General features: G+C 37.5%; 1 pseudogene; it reads left to right on the top strand.

Moving 5' to 3' along the window:
- The first annotated feature begins 7,594 nt into the window (after positions 1-7,594).
- Positions 7,595-9,722, top strand: LOC116641605 (annotated as a pseudogene).
- The last annotated feature ends 5,024 nt before the right edge of the window (positions 9,723-14,746 follow it).

Raw genomic sequence — 14,746 nt, forward strand, 5'->3', positions numbered from 1 at the left:
AGGCCTTTAGAAACACAAGCACTTAGTACATTTAAAAATTATTATTCTTTATTGACATACAGTTGACATTGTACCAGTTTAAGGTATATAGTGACACTGTATAAGTTGTACATTTATATATTGAAATACGATTACTGCTGTACTGTTAGCAAACACTTCTGTCATGTCATATAATTACCATTTTTTTGGCTTTATTTTTTTACATTTTGAATTTTTATAATAAAACAATTTCTTTTTTTAAAAAAAGATTTTATTTATTTGGGAGAGAGCACTCCCACTTGTGCACATGTGGGGGGAGGGGCAGTGGGGGAGGGAGAAACAGACTTCCCATGAAGAAGGGAACCTGAGGAGGGGCTCGATCCCAGGACCCTGGGATCATGACCTGAGCCGAAGGCAGACGCTTAACCAACTGAGCCACGCAGGTGCCCCTATAATAAAACAATTTCAAGCTTACAGAAAAATTGCAAAAACAATACTGCAAAATACCCGTATATCCTTTACCCAGAATCACTTATTAAGGTTTAGTCTCAGCAATTTTGAGGTATATAATACAGTATTGTCTTCTATACTTAATATGCTGTGTTTTAGATCTCCAGGATTTATTTACCCAGTTCTCTCATACCCGAGTCCCAGGTAATCACCATTCTACTCTCTGTTCCTATAAGTTTGGCTTTGGCTTTTTTAGTGATATCATGCAGTAGTTGTCTTTCTCCATCTGAGTTCTCTCACTTAGCATAATGCTTTCAAGGTCCGTTCATGTTGTCAGAAATAGCAGGATTTCCTTCTTTCCATGGCTGAATAATATTCCATTGTGTAGGTACATATAACACATCTTCTTTATCCCTTCATATGGAATAAAGCTATTTTCCTTATGGGAAAACAATCCAATGCATCCTTTGAGGCCTATTTATATGTATATTCTTTGGGGAGCTTTCTTTGATCCATATTCCATGAGACCCCCAGACTGGAATGGGAGCCCCATCTTTTTTATAGCTCTTGGCATGGCCCTATCTTTTCATCCTCTTAAACCTCTGGTCTTTTTTGTTGTTGGTGGGTGGTCAGTGATATGCTGCATTTATTTATTTATTTATTTATTTATTTATTTATTTATTTAATCTTTGACCATCTTCATCCATTTCTCCCACCTCTCACACCTTTACTCTGGCAACCACCAATCTGTTCTCTGTATCTATTAGTTGTTGTTTTTTTTTTTAAAGATTCCACATGGCAGAGAGATCATACGGTATTTGTCTTTCTCTGTCTGACTAATCTCATTTAGCATAATGCCCTCAAGATCCATCCATGTTGTCACAAATGGCAATATTTCATTCCTTTTAATGGCTGAATAATATTCCATTGTATATATATACACCACAATTTCTTTATCCATTTACTCATCATTGGACACTTAGGTTGTTTCCATATCTTGGCTATTGTGAATAATGCTGCAGTGAACATGGAGATGCATATATCTTTTCAAATTAGTGTTTGTATTTGTTTTTGGATAAATACATATTATAAAATTTCAGGACCAGATGGCTGCACTGGGTAGATTCTACCAAACGTTCAATGAAGAATTAATATCTATCCTTCTCAAACTATTCTAAAAAATAGAAGAGGGAACTCTTTCAAACTCATTCAATGAGACCAGTATTACCCTGATACCAAAACCAGACAAGGACACTGCAAGAACAGAAAATTGTAGGCCACCTATCTCTTTGATATCCTATTTTCATTTCCTTTAGGTACGAACCTGGAAGTGGTATTGCTGAATCATATGGTAGTTCTATTTTTAATTATTTGATGGACCTCCATACTGTTTTCCATAGCAACTGAACCAATTTTCATTTCCACCAACAATTTTTAAGGGTTCCCTTTTCTCCAAATCCTCACCAACACTTGTCTTGTCTTTTTGATGATAGCCATTCCAACAGATATGAGGTGATATCTCATTGTGGGTTGTTGTTGTTGTTTGCATTTTCCTGATGTTTAGAGATGTTGGACATCTTTTCATGTACCTGTTGACCATTTGGTTGTGTTCTTTGGAAAAATGTCTTATTTCCTCTACCTATTAATCAGATTTTGTTGTTGTTGTTGAGTTGTGTGAGTTCTTTATATATTTTGGCTATGAATTCCTTATCTGATATCTGGTTTGCAAATATTTTCTCCCATTCCATAGGATGCCTTTTCATTTTGTTGATTGTTACTTTTGCTGTGCAGAAGCTTTTTAGTGTGATGTAGTTCCATTTGTTTGTTTTTGCTTTTGTTGCTTATGCTTTTTGTGTCATATCTAAAAAATCATTGCCAAGACTAATGTCAAGGATTTTCTTCCCTATATTTTCTTGTAGGAGTTTTATATCAGGTATATCAGGTCTTATGTTTAGATCTTTAATCTATTTCGAGTTAATTTTTGTGAGCAGTGTAAGGTAAGAATGCACATTTTTCTGCATGTGTTTATCCAGTTTTCCCAGCGCCATTTGTTGAAGAGACTATCCTTTCCCCTTTGGGTGTTCTTGGCTCTCTTGTCAAATATTAGTTGACCATAAATGTGGGATTTTATTTTTTTATTCTGTTCCATTGGTCTGTGTGTCTATTTTTATACAAGTATCATACTGTTTTAATTATTATAGCTTTATTGTTTGGTTTGAAATCAGGAAGTACACTTGGTGTCTCCAGCTTTGTTCTTTCTTATGATTGCTTTGGCTATTTAGGGTATTTTGTGGTTTCATACATTTTTAGGGTTATTCTATTTCTGTGAAAGATATGATTGGAATTTTGATAAGGATTGTCTTGAATCTGTAGATTGCTTTGGGTAGTATGGGCATTTTAATGATACTAATTCTTCCAATCCTTGAGCATGGAATATCTTTTCATTTATGTATGTGTTCTTTAGTTAGTTTTCTATGTACAGGTCTTTCACCTTTTTGCTTAAATTTATTCCTAAATATTTTATTCCCTTTTATGCAATTGTAAATGAGATTGTTTTCTTAATTACTCTTTCTGATAGTTTGTTATTAGTGTTTAGGAATGCAATAGACTTTTGTGTATTAATTTTGTATCCTTCAACTTTACTGCCTTTACTGAATTTGTTTATTTGTTCTAACAGGGTTGGGTTTTTGGTTTTTTTTTTTTTTGGTGAAATCTTTAAGGTTTTCTATATATAATATTTTGTTATCTGCAAATAGTGACAGTTTTACTTCTTCCTTCCCCATTAGGGTGCCTTTTATTTCTTTTTCTTGCCTAATTGCTCTGGCCAGGACTTCCAATACTATGTTGAATAAGTGGTGATGAGAGTGGGCATCCTTGTCTTTTTCCTGATCTTAGAGGAAAAGCTTTTAATTTTCCATGGTTGAGTATGATGTCTCTGTGAAGTAGATACAAAATAGCTTCTTCCATTGTCGCAGACTGCAGTTTTAACTTCTGACAGAATATGTCATCTATCAGAAAGGTAGTCAAGAGACCTGACCCCATATCTTTTTTTTTAAATTTTTTATTGTTATGTTAATCACCATACATTACATCATTAGTTTTTGATGTAGTGTTCCATGATTCATTGTTTATGCATAACACCCAGTGCTCCATACAGAATGTGCCCTCTTTAATACCCATCACCAGGCTAACCCATCCTCCCACGCACCTCCCCTCTAGAACCCTCAGTTTGTTTTTCAGAGTCCATCGTCTCTCATGGTGAGACCTGACCCCATATATGAGAAAGCAATATTAAAGGCAGTGACATGTTTGTGAATCAGAGTATCTAGCTTTAAAGATATGTATCTTGTATAATAAAGCTGATTTAAAAAAACACTTACTCCAGGACCATTTAATTTAGAGCTTTTTCTTTTTTTTTTTTTTAAAGATTTATTTACTTGAGAGAGAGAGAGTGTGTGAGCTAGGGTTGGGGGTGGGGCAGAGAGAGGGAGAGGAGAGAAGCAGACTCCCTGCTGAGGGCGGAGCCCGATGCAGGGCTTGATCTTACCACCCTGAGATCATGACCTGAGCCAAAATCAAGAGTTGGATGCTTAACCGACTAAGCCACAGAGGCGCCCCTAGAGCTTTTTCTTAACATAGTTTTTGCTTGATGTGGGTACGCTAGTGGTGTGGTTGGGACAACTTGCCTCTCCTTTTATATGATTTTTAATTTCAGAAGATATTGTGTACATAAATTTGTTGAGAGTTGCCTACACAGGTAAAAACTATTTTTTGACTTTATGATGGTGCAAAAGTGATACATGTTCAGTAGAAACTATACTTTGATATTAAACTGTGATCTTTTGGGGACAGGGAGGGACAGAGGAAAAGGGAGAGAAAGAATCTTAATTCCTTTTGAATTTTTAAAGGTTTTCCCTGATATTAGAAAATTATTTTAAGAAACAAAACAGAGGATCATAGAGGAAGGGAGGGAAAATTAAAATAAGACAAAATCAGAGAGGGAGAGAAACCATAAGAGACTCTTAATATAGAAAATAAATTTAGGGTTGCTGGAGGGGACGGGGGTGAGGGAATGGGGTAACTGGGTGATGGGCATTAAGGAGGGCATGTGATGCAATGAGCACTGGGTGTCATATACAACTGATGAATCACCGAACTCTACCTCTGAAACTAATAATACACTATATATTAATTAATTGAATTTAAATACAATAAAATAAAAAAAACAACAAAAAAAGAAAATTATTTTGTTAATGTTTTAAAGTCTCTAGATGTCCATGGATCATGCAGAACAATTATAAAAGCATGTTGTTCATCATTTCTGGGGAGCTATCTTAAAGTTTTGGAATTTGGAATGTTTGGTCAGCTAGTGAGAGGAGTTTCTTTGGCCACTAGGTGATACTTGAAATCCAAACCACCTGAATTTTTTATTTTTATTTTAATTATTTATTTAATAAGTTTTTAATTTTTATTCCTGTAGAGTTTATAAATGTTAAGTGTTATATATTAGTTTCAGGTGTATAATATAGCAATTCAACAATTCTATATATTACTCAGAGCTCATCGTAAGTGCAAACTATCTGAATTTGACAGTGAAAATGGGGTAGGCATTCAAGGGGTTATGATGGAAGAAAGGGGAAAGGAAGTGTGACTGCCATGGGTTTTGCAGGGGCTGCAGGAATATTGAATGGAGTATTTCAACTGGGAAATATATGCCTAACATCTTCTGTTGCCTCTTGGGCTGATATGAAGGGAATGGATTAAGAACACAGTTTTGACTAACCTGAAAGTTTTTATGTGCTCTCTGAGGTATATCAATTTTATTGCTCCAAAAATTTTATAATTATCTGTAACTATTGTTTTAAACCTAAAATAATCAGGAGTAACTCTAGATGAAGTAGGTATTTTGTTGAGCCACTACCTACATACATAGTTTTCTCTCAATAGATGAGTTTTCAAAATGACATTTTTATACTAAAATTATTTTGATAGAAAAAAATCTTTTTCTCATTTTTTCTGGACATCTGAAGGTGTATATAAATTCCTTCTAGGAATACAAGCTTTACTCTGTAACTGGCTGTAAGTTGGCCTAGGGATACCTCAGATCTCTCTGGGCTGTTGTCCTGTGTGAATCAAGTCTCAGTTCACAGTTTGGAAGCTTGCTGGCAAAGTATGTCCTTTCTGACAGTACATGCTTTATTCCAGTCACTTGGCTGAGTCATGAAATTGTTCTAGATCACTGGAGGGAGTCTGACGTGATGACATGAGATTGAATGTTGTCTTAGTTTCCTATTGCTGCTATTACAAATTACAAAAAATTTAGTGGCTTAAACCAACACAGCTTTACCATCTTAAAGTTCTGAAGTTAGTCTGAAATGGGTCTCATTGGGCTAAAAGCAAGATGTTCCCTTTGGAGTTTCTTTCTAAGGGAAAATCTTTCCTGGTCTTTTCCAGCTTCTAGAGGATTGAATTCTTTGGTCATGGCCTCTTCTTCCATCTTCAAAGCTAGCTATGTAGCATTGTCAGATCTTTCTTTGACACTGACTCCTACCTCTCCTTCCACATTTAAATGATCCTTGTTATCACATGAGACCCACCCAGATAATCCAAAATAATCTCCTTATTTTAAGGTCAGCTGATTAGCAACCTTAATTCTATCTACAACTGTGATTCTCACTTGCAGGTAATATATATTCATAGCTTCTGAGAATTAGAATGTGGACATCTTTAGGGGACCATGACTCTTCCTACCATAAGTATTATTAATGCAATTTGTTTTTTCCACCTTTAGAACTCAAAATTGTACATACAGATGGTTCCTGACTTACAATGTTTTGTCTCAGGATTTTTTGACTTTATGATGGTACAAAAGTGATACATGTTCAGTAGAGATCATACTTTGATAGTAAATCGTGATCTTTTGGGGACAGGGAGGGGCAGAGGAAAAGGGAGAGAAAGAATCTTAATGCAGGCTCCATACCCAGTCTGGAGTCAAACGTGGGGCTTGATCTCACAACCCTAAGATTGATCTCATAACCCTGAGAACATGACCCTGAGCGGAAATCAAGAGTTGGACACTTAACTGACTGAGCTACCCAGGCGCCCCTTGAATTGTGATCTTTACCCAGGCTAGTGATATGTGGTTAGATACTCTCTCTTAATACTGGGTAGTGGCAGTGAGCTGCAGCTCCCAGTCAGCCATGTGACCGTGAGGGGAAACAACCGATACACTTACAACCATTCTGTTTTTCACTTTCAGTAGAGTATTCAATAAACTACATGAGCTATCCATGCTTTATTATAAAATAGGCTTTGGGTTAGATGATTTGCCCAACTGCAGGTTGATATAAGTGTTCTGAGCATGTTTAAGGTCAGCTAGGCTAAGCTATGATGTTTTAGTAGGTTAGGTGTATTAAATGCATTTTTGATTTATGATATTTTCAGCTTACAATGGGTTTACCAGGATGTAACTTCATCATAAGTTGAGGAAAATCTATATAATGTATTGTTTTCACTATCGTCAGTTTTCTATTATTGAGGGAGGAGAAGAGAAATATTTAGCTGAGATCAACTTGGGCTTAGATATATAGAAAATGAAACATGAAAGCATCTGGCATGTCGGTTGATTGACAGATTGAGTTTCTTCATGTTTATTTTTAACTAGAGTTCCAAATAAAAGGATATTTGGACCATCCAGCCCTAGGCACAGCTTGATCATCATGGACCGGCATGTGATGTTCTCTTCGAGTCATACCAGAAACAGAGTCAATCTGAGCCATCTAACACTCTTTGAACTTAACTTTAAAAAAAATCACTTTAAGTTTTTCAATCCTTAATTATTACTAGAGACCTATTTTGACGATCTCTAAGGCCAATCTGCTGAAAACAGATTCCCTAATTATCATTTGCCATTTATTTCTCATTACTAACATATGATCTTTTTCTTTTATCTTGTGTTCCTCTGACCTGAGAGTTTTCATCAACAAAAAACCGGAAAATCAGGCAGACATGGGTAGCCCTACACACACACACATACACACACACTCCCCCGCCGCCCCGGAGAAAATTCTTATTTTGGCATGCTGTGGAATGCTGCATCAAAGCCACAGGTGATATATCTCTTCTATTTTAGATTCACCTTTCATGGTATTATTTAACTATCAAAAAATAACAAAAACAGACCGGCTCTGGAAATTTCAGAAGTATGTCTCAGGACGGTGATTATGGGAAGTGGACAGTGTCCAGTAGTGATGAACGTGAGGAGGAAAAGCCAAAACTAGACAAGCTATCTACTTCTTCCCTCCTGCATGCTGGGCAGGGAGCAGCAAATGAACTAAGATACACTGTTCTGAGGCTAGGAAAGCTGCCCATAGAAGAAAATTAACACCTGTGAAGTTCAGCAACACAGATTCACAAGTTTCACCTCCCAAAAGGCAGAAGAGTGGTTCCCAGGAAGACCTAGGTTGGTGTCTCTCTAGCAGCAATGATGAGTTGCAACCAGGAACACAGCAGAAGCAGGCTAAGAACATGGTGGTCAAAGAGGAGAGTGGCATCTCTTCTCCCAAAGACAGTGCTGCCCAAAGTACTGGAAATCATGTCCCTCCCGCCCACCAGGGACTAAAAGAGGAGGAAGAGGAGTAAGAAACCTCAGGGGAAGGCCAAGACATTTGGGACATGTTGGGAAAAGGGAACCCCTTCCAATTTTACCTCACTAGAGTCTCGGGAATTAAGTCAAAGTATAACTCTGGAGCCCTCCACATCAAGGATATTCTGTCTCCTCTATTTGGGATACTTGTATCTTCAGCTCAGTTTAACTACTGCTTTGACGTAGACTGGCTCATAAAACAGTATCCACCGGAGTTCAGAAACCAATTCTGCTTGTGCACGGAGATAAATGAGACTCGAAGGCTCACTTACATGCCCAGGCCAAGCCTTATGAAAACATTTCCCTCTGCCAGGAAAATGATGTTACTACTGTAAGAAGGCCTCCGGATTGTCACACACACCTCCAACCTCATCCATGCTGACTGGCACCAGAAAACTCAGGGAATACGGTTGAGCCCCTTATACCTATGGATTATCCATGGAACCCACAGATCTGGAGAATCAACAACACATTTTGAAGCTGATCTCATCAGCTACTTGATGGCTTATAATGCTCCTTCACTCAAGGAGTGGATAGATATCATCCATAAGCATGATCTCTCTGAAATCAATGTTTATCTTATTGGATCAACCCCAGGACACTTTCAAGAAGTCAAAAAGATAATTGGGGACATTTTAGGCTTAGAAACCTTCTGAAAGAGCATGCCTCATCCATACCTAAAGGAAAGTCTTGGCCGGATAGTAGGTCAGTTTCATTGGGTGTATGGGAACTGATGACTCGAAATGGTTGTGTTCTGAGTTTTTTTTATTTTTATTTTTTTTATTTTTTAAAGATTTTATTTATTTATTTGACAGAGACACAGCGAGAGAGGGAACACAAGCAGGGGGAGTGGGAAAGGGAGAAGCAGGCTTCCCGCTGAGCAGTGAGCCCGATGCGGGGCTCGATCCCAGGACCCTGGGATCATGACCTGAGCTGAAGGCAGACGCTTAATGACTGAGCCACCCAGGCACCCCGTGTTCTGAGTTTAAAGAAAGCTTGGTGATGCTGGGGAAGGAAAGCAGGACCCCAGGGAAAATGCCGTTCCTCTTCACCTGATCTGTCCTTCTGTGGAAAATGTGTGAACCAGCTTACAAGAATATCCAGCTGGGGGCTGTCTTCCCTATAGCACCCAGACAGCTGAAAAACAGAATTGGCTTCATTTCTGTTTTCACAAATGGTTGGCTGACACATTGGGCCCAGCAATGCTATGCCACATATTAAAACATATATGAGACCTTCTCCAGAGTTCAGTTAAATTGCTTGGTTCCTTGTCATGAGCACAAATCTGTCCAAGGCCACCTGGAGAGCATTAGAGAAGAACGGCACCCAGCTGATGATCCATTCCTATGAGTTTGGGGTCCCTTTTCCTGCCGTCAGCATTTGGCCTGGACAGCTTCATAGTAAAAGAGAAATTCTCAGGGAGCAAGGAGCCAGTGGCCGCCTTTCCTGTGCCATATGACCTGCCTCCAGAACTGTATGGAAGTAAAGATCGGCTGTGGATTTGGAACATTCCTTATACCAAAGCACCAGATACACATGGGAATATGTGGGTGCCCTCCTGAGAATCTTAAAGCACTGTGAAATTTAGGTATAAGACATCAAGCCCCAAATAGTAGATGTTCTTATTTGTACTGGATGTTCCCCCTTAAAGTTTTATCTCCACCCCTAACAAAACTCTGCATAGCTCAAACAAAAACAAAACCAAAACAAATAAAACTTCAGATTCATTTTGATTTTATAAAATGATCTGAAACACACTGCAACAAGGAGATAAAACTATGACATCATTTATTTCAAACACTTTAATCTTTTAGTAGTTCTGGGGAAAAAAGGAGAAAAATAGTTAAATGACATATATATTTTTTAAATTTTTTTATTAACATGTGATGTATTATTTGTTTCAAGGGTATAGGTCTGTGATTCATCAGTCTTACACAATTCACAGTGCTCACCACATTAAATGGCATATTTAAAGCTACTTAAAGCACTTACATCTTTAGGATTTAAGCAAATACAATTTATGAGCCAATACTAATTATCATGTGAGACATTTATATGCTTTTTGTGTAATGTTTTACAATTATTGTCTAAACACACACACATAAAAGGTCCAAATGTGCATTTCATAAAATATGACACATTTTGGGGGCGCCTGGGTGGCTCAGTTGTTAAGCGTCTGCCTTAGGCTCAGGTCATGATCCCAGGGTCTTGGGATCGAGCCCCATATCAGGCTCCTTGCTCAGCAGGAGCCTGCTTCTCCCTCTGCCGCTCCCCCTGCTTGTGTTCCCTCTCCCACTGTCTCTCTCTGTCAAATAAATAAATAAATCTTTAAAAAAAATATGACACATTCCTAGTATACTTAGGTCTCAAGAGTACAGTGGAATGAGAAGGAACAGTAATATATAGCAAATTGCAACCCTAATTGGGTCCCACAATCTTACCCAAATAAATTTATTTTGTGAGACAATTTATGGATTAAAAGCAGATTCTCTTAAAATGAATATTATATTTCTAAATTTATATCAACGTTCTGCAAGAGATGCATACAGGTTGTGTTTCTATGATATTGTTTGCCTATTTTCTACTAGGTCATTTGTCATTTTGTTATTGAATTGTAAACATTCTTTATATATTATGGATATTAATCCTCTTATGGTATATAATGCATTTATAAATTTTATTCTACTCTGATTATCTTTTAATCTTATACTGGTTTGAACCTTCTCCTGCATGCATTTTGTTACTAAGATGTACATTTTATGTAGTCAAATTTTATGATTTTTAATAATTCTCTTCTGTCCTCATTATTAGCTTTATTTCCTTTGAGGTCATTTATCCTTATTGTTCATTTAAGTTCTTCTCTTATATTGTTTATTTTCCTGAAACTATCTAGTGACCTATATTTAAGCATAATGGTAGATTAGTAAAGGCAGCTGAATGTGGTTCCTCTGTAGTGGGTCATGCCTGTTTTGCCAATAGGCCTGTTTCTTGAATTGGAGGGGTGAATGTAGACTTTGTATGTGTATTAGTATGTGTATGCTTAGGGAGTGTTGACTAGCAGACTTTATTTTAAACTCAGTGACTGAAAAGCAAGCAAGCTTACTTTGTTTCATCTTACCTCTTATACAGTTGTCAAATTACTTTTGGAGTGAAATATTTAGAAGGCTAAACACCAGAATGTTAACAGAGGGAAGATTATGGGTGGTCTACTTTCACCTTTTTGTTTATGTGTCTTTCTGATTTTTCTAGCATTAAATGTTAATTCAACTTCCTCACATCCTTAAACAAAGAACAACAAAAGAATCTTGCTCAACTCCAGCCTTTTTAAGAGGGAATTAGTAATTCTATTTCTTGCCTAGATTCAGCCTATTCCAGAGTTTAGGAAGATAACATCTTAAGTAGAATTCAGAGAATATTTCTAAGAAATTATACACATATAAAGTTCATTTATAAGTAAGGTATTAAAAGCAATTTGTACAACTATGGGTCACAGTGGGAGGTGCAGTAACAAATGTTGATGGATGATTTTTTTTTTTAATGACCATGACTAAAATGCAGCATTTAATTATTCATCTCAGCCTATTCAAGGGGAGATCTATTACTTAGTCACAAAGGGCTTTGAAAATGAGGAGACTGTGTACTTCTTGTGCCCCACAAAGATCGCAGAAAGTCCCTCTGATATTAAAGGAGTTGACAAACAAATTTAGGAATCCATTAAAGCAAGCAGATAATATTACTTGTAACAATGTCATCTGTGGAAATCAGAAATATGAATTCTCTCAATAGAGGCAGCTCTCTGAGTGCTGAGTGGATATAAGGAGGTGGATGGGAGGAGGATGTCCAGCCAAGTGCATGACAATAAATTTTGTGAACAAAGCAACATCTTCATCTTGTATTTGAATATTTTGTCTTTCTTTCCCAAAGACTGACCCGAAGGAGGCAACTGGAGAGGCAGGTTAGCACAATGGCTAAGGCCTTTACTTTTAGGTTCATGTAGACCTGGGTCGATCCTAGCTCATTCCTTACTAGCTGTGTGACATTGGACACATCACCAGTTCCCTAAATTGTAGTTTTCCAATTTGAAGGAGAGAGGTATTAGGTTTGTACTTCATAATGTTCTTGTAATGCTTCAAGTAAGTAATGTATACAAAATGCATTTGTCATCTAGTAGGCACATGTAAGAGGTCATGGAGCTGAGGCCAAATGAGATACTGGTGGGGCTAGTGCAAATCTAGTGGGGCCATTGGTCAATTCTCATTCTGCATTTTGACATATCAGTAGCATTTGATACTTCCTCCTCATTGACAAATTTAATTCACTCTGGTTACTGGTTAACATAATAAGCTATACACAATACTCATTCCTAACCCTAGCCCTAACCTGAACTTATGTTGTGATACAAGTTTAATCATCATCAACAGATATTTATTCAGCCTTCACATACTCCAAATTTTTTTCAGGTACTGTCACAGAAAGATATTTGGGTAGGTCCTAATTACTGTAAGTTCAAAGTTCTGGTGTCCAGAAATTATAAAACATGGTAAACAAAATTCTTTAGAAAATGTCTTAATTAACTTTATTACTGTCTTGGGCTATTTTATGTAGCAATAATTTATTTGGTACTTTGCAATCATTCTTTCTGTAATTACATACTGAGGATATAGTATGAGTTTTGTGTTGTGCATTAAGAACTCCAACTTGAATGAAGCCAGTGGCCTGCCCTTGAGGGGCTCATAGATTATTACAGATGAACAAATAATTGGAACATGACATATTGTGACTGCCAAGAAAAATATGGACAAGATACAATGTTGACACAAAGAAGGGAGTTTGCAGCTCTATTTAGTTGGGTCAAGGGAAACTTTCGTAGATGTGGAGATGATTGAACTTAGTTTTGAAGTAAAATTAGGAGCTCATTAGGGCCAATTCGATGGACAGGATGGGAGAGCATGATATAAATTTGTGCAAAGAAACAGGTTATGGAAGTAACAAGTTGGGTTGAGGTACCCACACTAATTTGGCAGAACCATAAGTGGTTCTGTAAAATGCCTAGGAGAGGTGAGCAGGGACCAGTTCCTAATGAGTTGAACACTGTACTAAAGAGATTTGATCTTTTGAGCTGTACTGGGGAAGACCTTATGGGAGACTCTGAAAAAATATCAATTTATCTAGCCAAAGCTAAATGCAATCTTACTCCCAGATGACTTTCTGGAAGTTTCATACATTAAAAAATGTAATTATTATTGGATGTGCATATGTGTCTGTCTTGATTAGTTCATGATTTAATTAATCTTCCAAATGGATAACTTTTGTGAGTAAACGGTGGCATTAGCTGGATGGGATATTGGAACGAGAGGAATAAACTTGGAGTGACTCATACAAACAAGAACATATGACCAACCAGCCTTGATCCAATTGGGCTGATGGCCCAGGTGGAGAAATCAATGTTCCTGCTCTCTGGGAGCTCTTATCCTGAGTAAAGAAGAGTAGGTGTGATGCGATGGAACATTGTGTGATTGTGAATTCCATATACGGAATGAAGGTGGGGTGGACTTGGATTTCCTGTCCATCGATGTGGGTTAAAATGAGAGCTCAGAATGCTGATAGCACCGAAAGCGCTTGTCTCATCTTGAAAAACTCTGTGACAGAGATCACTGGACAAAGAAATTGTGCTGCCTATTTCTCTTGGGAAATCTGTAAACATGAAGCTGTTTCTGGTTCTCATTATTCTGCAGTTTGAGGTACCAACAGGTAACTTGTCCAAATATACCATAAGATCCTAGGAGATATTACTGTCTGTAGGAGTGGGGTTAGGGCCTTTGAGATTGTTGATATCTTGCCAATATCATCAAAAGTACCCACTCTCCTTAAGCCTGTGTCTTAGAAGAAAGCATTTGGGGAGTTAAGAGGTAAGAAGACATCAGGGCTGTACTCTCAGCAGTCCTCTCCAAAGATAGGCATGAACCCATCATCTAGAATTATCTTTATAATGTTGAACATGGTTTTTACTCAGGAACCCTACCATCTCTTTTTTCATTCAAACTCATTTTCAGCCTTTACAACAGTAATGAGAAGAGCACAAGCTTTGGAATCATGTAGATGTGAGGTTAAAATATATCTTGATCACTGATTAGTTGTATGAATGGAGCTAATTATTCCCTTTGGTTTTTTTTTTTTTTTAGATTTATTTATTTATTTTAGAGAGAGAAAGAGTGGGGAGAGGAGGAGAGGGAGAGGCAGAAAATCCTCAAGCAGACTTCCCGCTGAGTATGGAGCCCAATGGGGGGCTCAATCCCAGGACCCTGAGATCACAACCTGAGCCGAAACCAAGAGTTGGATGCTCAACCAAGTGACCCACCCAGGCACCCCTAATTATTCCCTTTGAATCTCAGTTTTCTCATCTGTCAATTGAGTATAATGACCTGATTTCATAATGATTGAATTTTCATGTGAGGAAATGTCTTTGTTTTCCCTCTTTGTTCCATGAGCTTGTCCAAATTTGTGTACAGGGACACATAAAGAATTGGAAACAGGTGATTTAGTGACAGTTGGATCTCTAGGGAGATGGGTACACATGGAATTGAATTTGATCCCTGGGCAACACATTTATCTGAGATAAAAAGGAGGATGGAGAGAGAGAGAGGAAGAGAGAGAGAGATTGAGATTGGAGCC

Source organism: Phoca vitulina, unplaced genomic scaffold (assembly GCF_004348235.1).
Source record: "Phoca vitulina isolate PV1807 unplaced genomic scaffold, GSC_HSeal_1.0 scaffold22, whole genome shotgun sequence".
NCBI lineage: Eukaryota > Metazoa > Chordata > Mammalia > Carnivora > Phocidae > Phoca > Phoca vitulina.